Raw genomic sequence first — 9,697 nt, forward strand, 5'->3', positions numbered from 1 at the left:
CTAGCCTCAAGAGTTCAGTCTGAGATTCCTTATGAAAACTTCCAGCAAAACAATTTTAAGGATGCCTATATGGTAAATTAACATTCTTGCTGCAACTATGTAAATAATCAGGTCAAATGTAATGAAACCAACTTTATTCTGTGACCATGAAAAATCTTCTTTGACATTTTTTTTTATCAAAGAGGCTAACTGTAGATGAAAATATTGTGTTTTTATGAAAATCAGTTGCACATTCATCTGGGTTATCAGATTCTGACTCTGTTTATTATCTACAAGTTATTTTGCAACACTTTGTTAATTGCAGGTAATGGATAGGTATGCAAACTCTGTGATAGCTGATAGAAATTTTTTTGGTAACAGATTTATTGAGATAACAATTCACCTATTGGAAAATGTACCCATTTGAAATATACAGTTCATTGTGTTTTAGTATATTCACAGAAATGTGCAACCAGTACCACAGTTAACTTTAGGATATTTCATTAATCTAACTCTATACTCATTAGGAGTCATTCTCCATTTCTCTCTTATCCTCAGCACCTCGCAACCACTAATCTAATATCTATACTATAGAATTGCCCATTCTGAACCTTTCATATAAATGGAATCATAATATGTAGTCTTTAGTGGCTGCCTCCCTGCACTTAGCATAATGTTCTCAAGGTTCATCCACATTGTAGCATGGATCAATCAGTACTTTATTAGTTTTATGGCCAATAATATTCATTATATGAATAAACCACAATATATTTATCAGTTCACCAGTTGATGGACATTTGGGTTGTTTCTATTTTGGGCTATTATGAATAAGCTTTTATGCTTTTTTTAAAAAACTTTATATATTTAGAGCAGTTCGGGTTCACAGCAAAATTAAGGGGAAAGTACAGTAACTTCCCAAATGTCTCCTACTCCACATGTACACAGCCTCCCCCATTATCTACAGCCCCCACCAGAGTGGTACATTTATTGCAAAAGATGAACCTACATCAACTCATCATAATCACCCAAAGTTCATAGTTTACATTATGATTCACTCTTGGTGTTGTACAATCTATGGCTTTGGACAAGTGTGCGATGACATGTATCCATAATTATGGTATCACACAGTGTTTTCACTGCCCTAAAAATCCTCTGTGCTCTGCCTATTCATCCCACCACATCTACCCACTCTGCAACCCCTGACAACAAGTTACATTTTTACTGTCTCCATAGTTTTGCCTTTCCTAGAATGTTTTATCTTCTAGGAAGTTGAAATCTTACAGTATATAGTATCTTACAGTATATAGCCTTCCCATATTGAGTTCTTTCACTTAGTAACATTCATTTAAGTTTCCTCCATAGCTTTTCATGGCTTGATAGCTCATTTCTTTTTAGCACTTAATAATATTCCATCATCTGGATGTTTCACAGTTTATTCACCTACTGAAGGACATCTTGGTTGTTTCCAAGTTTTGGCAATTATGAACAAAACTGCTATAGATATCCGTGTGCAGGTTTTTGTGTGGACATAAGTTTTCAGCTCTTTTGGGTAAATACCAAGCATTGCAATTTCTAGATCTCATGGTAAGAGTATGTTTGGTTTTATAAGAAACTGCCAAACTGTCTTACAAAGTTATTGTACCATGTGCATTTCCACCAGCAATGAATGAGTGTTCCTCTTGCTCCACATCCTCACCAGCATTTGCTGTTGTCATTGTTCTGGATTTTTGCCATTCTAATAGGTGTGAAGTGGTATCTTGTTTTAATTTGCATTTCCCTGGCATATGATGTGGAGCATCTTTTCATATGTTTATTTGCCATTTGTATATCTTCTTTGGTGAAGTGTCTATTCAGATCTTTGCCCATTTAAAATTTTTAATTTGGTTGTTTATTTTCTTATTGTTGAGTTTTAAGAGTTCCTTATATATTTGGATACTAGTCCTTTTTCAACTATGTGTTTTGCCAGTATTTTCTCTCAGTCTGTGGCTTGTCTTCTCATTCTGTTGACATTGTCTTTTGCAGAGCAGAACTTTGTAATTTTCATGAAATCCAGCTTATCAGTTATTTCTTTCATGAATTGTGCCTTTGGTGTTGTATATAAGAAGACATCACTATACCTAAGGTCATCTAGATTTTCTCTTACATTACCTTCTGAGAGTTACATAGATTCACATTTTACATTTAGGTTTATGATTGGTTTTGATTTAAGTTTTGTGAAGGGTGTAAGGTCTGTGTCTAGATTCTATTTTTTTTTATGTGAGTGTCCAGTTGTTACAGCACCACTTATTGAGTATACTGTCTTTGTTGCATTTTATTGCTTTTGTTCCTTTATCAAAGGGTAGTTGACTATATTTATGTGGGTCTATTATTGCACTATTTATTCTGTTCCCTTGAACTATTTGTGTCTTCTTTCACTAATACCACAATGTTTTGAAGACAGTAGCTTTAAACTAAGTTATACAGTTAGGTAGTGTCAGTCTCCAACTTTGTTCTCCTTCAGTATTATGTTGGCTATTCTGGGCTTTATGCATTTCCATGTAAACTTCAATTTGTTAATATCCACAAAATAAGTTGCTGGGATTTTGCTTTGGATTGCATTGAATCTATAGACCAGTTTGGAAGAACTGACATCGTGACAATATTGAGTTTATTTATTTTTTGTATGGTGTTAGGGAGCATTCTAATTTTATTTTTTTACATGCAGCTGTCCAGTTTTCCCAGCTCCCTGATTTCAGACTATACTACAAAGCTACAGTAATCAAAACAGTATGGTACTGGCACAAAAACATAAATATAGATCAGTGGAACAGGATAGGAGGTTCAGAGGTAAACCCACATACCTATGGTCACCTAATCTACAACAAAGGAGGCAAGAATATACAATGGAGAAAAGGTAGTCTCTACAACTCCTTTTTAAATCAGTTAACATAAGAAAGAAGATCTATGCATTTATTCTGACTTTCATAATTACCTTTATCAGTGCCCTTTATTTTTTTCATGTAATTTCAAATTACCAGGTTGCTTTCAACCTGAAGAAATTTGTTTAGTATTTGCTTTAAGGCAGTTTTGCTGGGAATGAATTCTCAGTTTTCACTTATCTTGAACAAATAATGTCTTAATTTGCCTTCATTTTTAAAAGTTAGTTTTGATGCATGCAAAATTACTGGTTGACAATTTATTTCCTTCAGTATGTTGAATATATTATTTTTTCTGCCTTCTGGCCTAATTACTCCTGATGAGAAGTCATCTATTAATGGTAGTGGGGCTCCCTTGTAAGTAATGAGTCCTTTTTGTCTTCCTCTTTCAGAATTTAATTTTCTTTGTCTTTCAACATTTTGACTATGATGTACATGGGTGTGGGTCTTTTTGTATTTATCCTGCTTGGACTTGGTTAAGCTTTTTGGATATATGGATTGTTTTTCAACAAATTTGTGAAGGCTTTAGCCATTGTGTCTTTGAATATTTTTTTTTCTGCTCCTTTCTCACCCTCCTCTCCTTCTGGTACTCACATTGTGTATATGTTGATTTGCCGAATGGTTTTCCACATTTCTCTGAGGATCTGTTCATTTTTCTTATTCTTTCTTTTTTTCTCTGTTCTTCTCTCTGATAAAATAGCTTGCCTGTGGTTTCGCTTGTTGGTATCATGAAATTACTGTCCTCCTCTTAATTGCTTACCACCAAAATTTCCATTCTGATAGTGACCTTAGTCTTGAATCCCCCCTTCCCTAAAAGTCATTTTCTTTTAGATCTTCTGAGCTCTCCATTCTTAAGATGTTTCCCCCTCTGTTTGAAAAACCTCTGAGCCATGGCTGTGGATTTAGGGGTGTGACCAGTGACCAACTTCCCTCATAGTGATACCTCTGCTTTAGGAGCATGGATCCAAGTGTGGGAGGTAACTCTGGACTTCTCGGATTGCCTCTCCTGGCATGGACCTCCCTTACATGAAGTGAGGGCCACTGGGGCCCCAGTATTATCATTATGTCATACTTGAGATAGAGCCTCCATTCTATGAGTGGGGATTAGATGAAAAAATGAAGCTCCCAACCTTTTGGCTGCATTCATCTGGACTTTAGCATTAGCAACAGTAGGGGAGTGAGAAACCTTGGCATTTCACCCCTCTTTGAAGGTAATGTAATTTTCTAACTGGGAGCTGGTAATAGAGGGAATCCTGTGTTTTTAGTAGTACCCACCTGGAGTAGAATTTCTAGTACAGAGAAATGGGAGAGGGTAGGACAAGAGTGGACCATGGTTCAAATTCCACAGACTCCACTGTTTTCACTGAGTTTCAGCATATATTCTTTTAGAGATGTTATTTAATTTGCTGTAAGATCTTAGATCAATTTCCAAAGGCTTTAAATTGTTATTTTTTTTAAGTAATTTTCACAACTCAATGTTTTCATTGGGGAATGGGACCACACAGCTTTTCATATTGCCATTCTGGAAGTGGAACTCTGGCTGAAATTAAAGTGACTTCCTCTCCCATTGTGGAAAGATCAGTTTTGGTACCTACCTATAAATTGTACTAGTTTCTGCACAAATTGTTAACTGTTATCCAAACTTTTAATTATTTTATTTTTCTTCTGTATCAGTCAGCTAGCACTGCTATAACAGAATACTTACAGACTAGGTGACTTAATAAAAAATAATCTTCTCACACTTCTGGAGGCTGGAGCTCTTAAGATCAAGGTGCTGTCAGGGTTGGTTTCTGGTTAGGCCTCTCTCCTTGGCTTGCAGACGGTTGTGTTCTCTCTGTATCCTCACATTGCCTTTTCCTCTGTATGCATATGCTCCTGGTATCTCTTCCACTTCTTATAAGGATACTAGTCCTGTTGAATTAGGGCACCACCATTATGGTCTCATTTAACCTTAATTACCTCCCTAAAGGCCCTTGCTCCAAATATAGTCACACTGAGGGTTAGGTTTTTAACCTGTGAATTTAGGGAGAGACACGGTTATTTTCAGTATCTGGATACAACACTCTAAACTGACATTTCCAGTCTTTTTCACTCTTGCCTGACTCATAGCTAAGAACTAAATCTTGACTACTCAGATCCCTGTCAGGATACTGCTTAGGTTTTCTTGTAGTTGGCCTTTTCAGGATCTGAATGAGCTCTGTGAGATACAGTCTGATAACTTGATATAGGCCTCTAAAGACTCATCACCATAAGGTATCATGAATGGGCCAGATTTCTCCTTGAATGAGCCACTCTCTGGACCACTTATGAAATCTGGTGAAATGTTCAGGCCATGCATGCCCTTTTATATAAGAGGTAACCATGACGGTGGATATCACTAAGAGCATTAGAAATCTTAGCTTCAGGGAATTCAGCAAGCAGTGATATATAGTTGAAAGATGTCCATCTACTCACCTCTTAGAATTTGCTGGACTAGATACCCTCAGGATTAGATTAGTGGGTTTTTATTTTAATACAATCAATCATTTTTATTACTATTTCTGTTGGGTGTCCCCAAGTCCACCACTAGTTTTGATGATTTGCTAGATGACTCCCAGGACTCAGCATGGGGTAGTTACAGTTAAGGTTTCAGTGAAAAGATACAAAGAAAGTCATAGGAAAAATGTGCATGGGAAAAGGTCCAGAGAAAACTAGGTCAAGTTTCCAAAAGTCCTCTCCCAGTGGAGTCACGCAGGATGTACATAATTCTTCTAGTATCAAAGTGTTACAGCACACGTAAATTATTGCCTACCAAGAAATTTTATTAGCGACTCAGTATTCAAGGAATTTATTGGTGGCTGGCCATATAGGGACCTATTGCCTAGTAAGTACCCAAATTCCAGATTCCCAGAAAAAAAGCTGGTATAGCATAAACCACTTTGATTTTATATATAATATATATAGATAGATAGATAGATAGATAGATAAGTCTAGGCATAGTGAGTCACTCTTTTCATTTAGGGAAAGTTTTATTTCAATGTAGGGAACTGTTACCATTCATTCAGGTTACAGATACCAGCCAAGGGTCAACCTTGCAAGCATGGTTTTCTGAGGATGAGAGTCTCAGGCCTGCTATATTAACTCTTTTCTGTACAATATCTCTTTTACAGTTTCAGACACCCCTCTTTTAAGATGCCTGATCTCCCAGGACTCCAAAACAACTGATCTTTGTTACTAACCCTCAACAGATTTGTTAACTGATTTTGAAGGAAAAACATCAACAGGAGTCCTCAAGACACTTTTTTTAGACCCTGCTTCACCCCACTCAGATTTATGATCACATCTGAGTTGCTCAGCAACAAATGATATTCACTCACCTTAATCAAAAGGGAGAACTGACAATTTTGAAGTTTAACTGAGCCCTATGTTTCTGGAAAACAGTGCAGGTCAAGTAATCCCCCCCACCACTTTTGTTTTATGGGAAACTGTTTACTGCAGACAGATAACCACCCTTCCCCTTAAGACTTAGAGAAGACTTGCTGTCCACTCTTTCTCATGACTCTCATAAGACACTTGGATGATCCTTTGTTTACCTGTGACAAGGCTAAATACATCTTTCTGCTCTTGCCTAATTCTGCCCTCCAACTCCCCATTCTTTGTCTTATACATGATTAGCTGAGGTTACAACTGTTCCCTAAAATTAGCTAGACAGAGAAAGAAAGGTTTTCTGTTTGGCTAACTGAACAAAATTTTGCTTGATTTCTAAGAAGTTACAACCATAAATCACCCCTCTTATAATTTGCCAGCTTGTCCCTATAAAAGTTTAAGGTAAAAACCACTGTGCTCAGATACTCTGATCTTTGGATCTGGAGTACTCTCCCTATTGCAAGAATTTTCATGAAATCAGTTTTCTTACTTGTTTGTTTTTTGTCTTTTTCAACCTGATAGAAGAGAGAAGCTGAATTAGGGTCTGGATTTGTGGTCAGGAACATTTTGTTGGAGAGGGAGATGCAGGCTATATTAGCACAAAAGATAAATCCTTGCATCTTTCATTTTGGTTGTGTTACAGCTCTATATTATTTGAGGTTCAGAGCTCAGAATTATGTTATCTGAAGAAAAGAGGGCTAAAATCATATATATATATTTTTACCCATACTAATCCTCTCAAACATGTTTTTAAACTTTTGAAAGCTATCATTTAAAAAAAATGGAGATAGTGTATGTTGAAATAAGACTTAATCTCATTTTCTTGATTTTTGACAATTTTAAATGTGTTCTTTCCAGCTGCTTATATTGGAAATTTCAGGACTGCCTCTCAGCTTTTTGTACTGGAGATTGCTTCTTTCTCGCCTATACTTTTTTTTTTTTTTTTTTTTTGCGGTACGGGGGTCTCTCACTGTTGTGGCCTCTCCCGTTGCAGAGCACAGGCTCCGGACGCTCAGGCTCAGTGGCCATGGCTCACGGGCCCAGTGGCTCCACGGCATGTGGGATCCTCCCAGACCGGGGCACGAACCCACGCCCCCTGCATCCGCAGGTGGACTCTCAACCACTGCGCCACCAGGGAAGCCCTCGCCTATACTTTTAATCAGCTATTTCTCTTTCTTTAGAAAACTTGAATTAAATCACACTTATTTCAATGTTTTTTTATTCCTTTAGTGACCTGTATTTATTAGTTACTTATGGTGCAACTCATGTACAAAAAGTCATCTAAATGTGAAGGAGTACACACCAGAGTGAGCCCCAGGGAGGAAAACAATCTAAAGGATTATTATAAATCTTAGCCTTAGCTGGACTCCTAGAGAGAATGTATTGAAGCACAGAATGCATTTTTAAACTGACATACATTATTGTCTTGGGAAAAAAAATCCCAACTTCTGTAGCCCAGGTTATACTAGCCTGAGGGTAAATGTAGTTCACAGGAACAGTCTCAATATAGACATTGTTGGTGCTGCCCCCATCTGGCTCTGTAGAATTCCAGGCTCCTTCAAATGTCTGTTCAATTGTCTGGGTATCTTCAGAGGGTATCTTACATGTATTCCTTGAACCAGACCTGATATTGGTCATTTTCCTTCTTTCTTGTTTTGGAGTGCCATAAGTATATCTTCTGTTGATGCCAACACCAAAAGTTGTAACTACACTGCTGATGACCACTGAAGGCATCCATCACTGCTCTCGATGCAAGCTGACATTCATGCAGTGTCTGACACTGCCCAATATTGAGGGCACTGGTGCATTGATTTTACTATTAAGACTGCTGGCAAAAATACTGCACACAATTTTCAGCTTCTTACTACATCAGTTCATTTTGTTTTTATTTACTTATTTATGTAGCATATACCCTTCCCTAGGAATTAGATGTGAGTTCTAGAAGATGGGAAGGAGAACAATTTGAGAAAAATGTACAGTTTAGTAGTTATGGAAGATACTGTTTGTTTTTTATCCAGAATCATGCCCACCCTCCTGCATTCTTTTAGTATGAACTGTTGTTTTGCTCAGGTATTGGCAGAGATCCCTATTTCAAGGGAAGTGTATCTAGTCCTTGGCCTAGGAATGTGACCTAGTTCTAACTAATGTGATTATATTTTATGGAAAATATTTTGCTTGATTCATAGTTAAAAAAGACAAATATGTGAGGAGACCTCCCTTTGTGTACCTCCCTCTTCCCTTCCCTGCTGTGAAGGCTGACATGTAAGGATTTCATGCTTGTAGTTGGTAGTGGCAATCTTGCAACCTTGAGAAGGCCAAGAGAATCTCACAGATGCTGACTTAGGGCCCCTACACCATTAGCACAGAAATAAATCCTGAAAAAAAGTGAATAAATGTAAAGTTTCAAAATTTTACAGTAAATGTAAATATAGTAAATGCTAATTACTGTTGTTATTATTATGTGGTTAGTAGAATCCTATAAAAACACACATGTTGTGATGCATGCTTTGATATAAAATAGTCATAACTTACTCTTTAAACTACATGCCAGTGTACTCTGTGAAAGATGAACAAAGCCAGCCATTAGCTAAAGTGGTGGAAACAGATTTTATTCAGTAACTACTAAGAGTAAAGAACTGCATTTCATTCTTATTTGTGCAGAGGTGTCTGAGTGCTTTAAAGGGAGAATGAAGACCAGAGGAATAGGGCTCAAGTAGAGTCAGGATAGTGAAAAATTATAAAGGATTGGCAAAGTAAATGGATTTAGGCCAGCTGTGCTTGCTAGCTGACAATTACCTAAATTAGGGTTATAACCTCCCACTGACACTAGGAGACAGAAGCCCTATTCTTTCTGATGATTACATTTCAAAGGAATGGCTTTCAGATCCTTTAGAAAGGCACTCTAGGGTTGTAGGAGATATGTATACATCTCAAGGGACAAAGGAAGGACTCACAATTGTAAACCCTTTGTAGTAAATGCTCTAAGAAAGGGGAGGTTGGAGGCATATCATCAGGTGTTGACTAGAACAAATTCTTGTGACAGCATTTAGCTTTTCCAGAGAGGGACTCAAAAGTTGTTTGGGCCATCCCAGGGACATAGCCTGAGGTTGCTAGAAGCCACTTTACATTTCGGTCAAGTCTTTCAGTGCAGGGGTTTGGACAGAATTCTTTAAGTGCCCAGAGTACTTCAACTAGCAGATGAGGTATTGCTTATATACAGGTATTGCTCCTGACTGCCTGGAATAACAACGACAACACTCTCAGCATCCCAGTACTTATTTAATTGCTCTGTTTTTTTAATTGCACCTTCTTTAATTGCACCTTCTTGGGAATAAGTCTTCTGCTCTTTTCTACATGCCTTCTGTTTTTTTTTTTTTAATTTTTAAAATCTCATTTGT

The sequence above is a fragment of the Pseudorca crassidens genome, chromosome X (genome assembly GCF_039906515.1).
Source record: "Pseudorca crassidens isolate mPseCra1 chromosome X, mPseCra1.hap1, whole genome shotgun sequence".
Lineage (NCBI taxonomy): Eukaryota > Metazoa > Chordata > Mammalia > Artiodactyla > Delphinidae > Pseudorca > Pseudorca crassidens.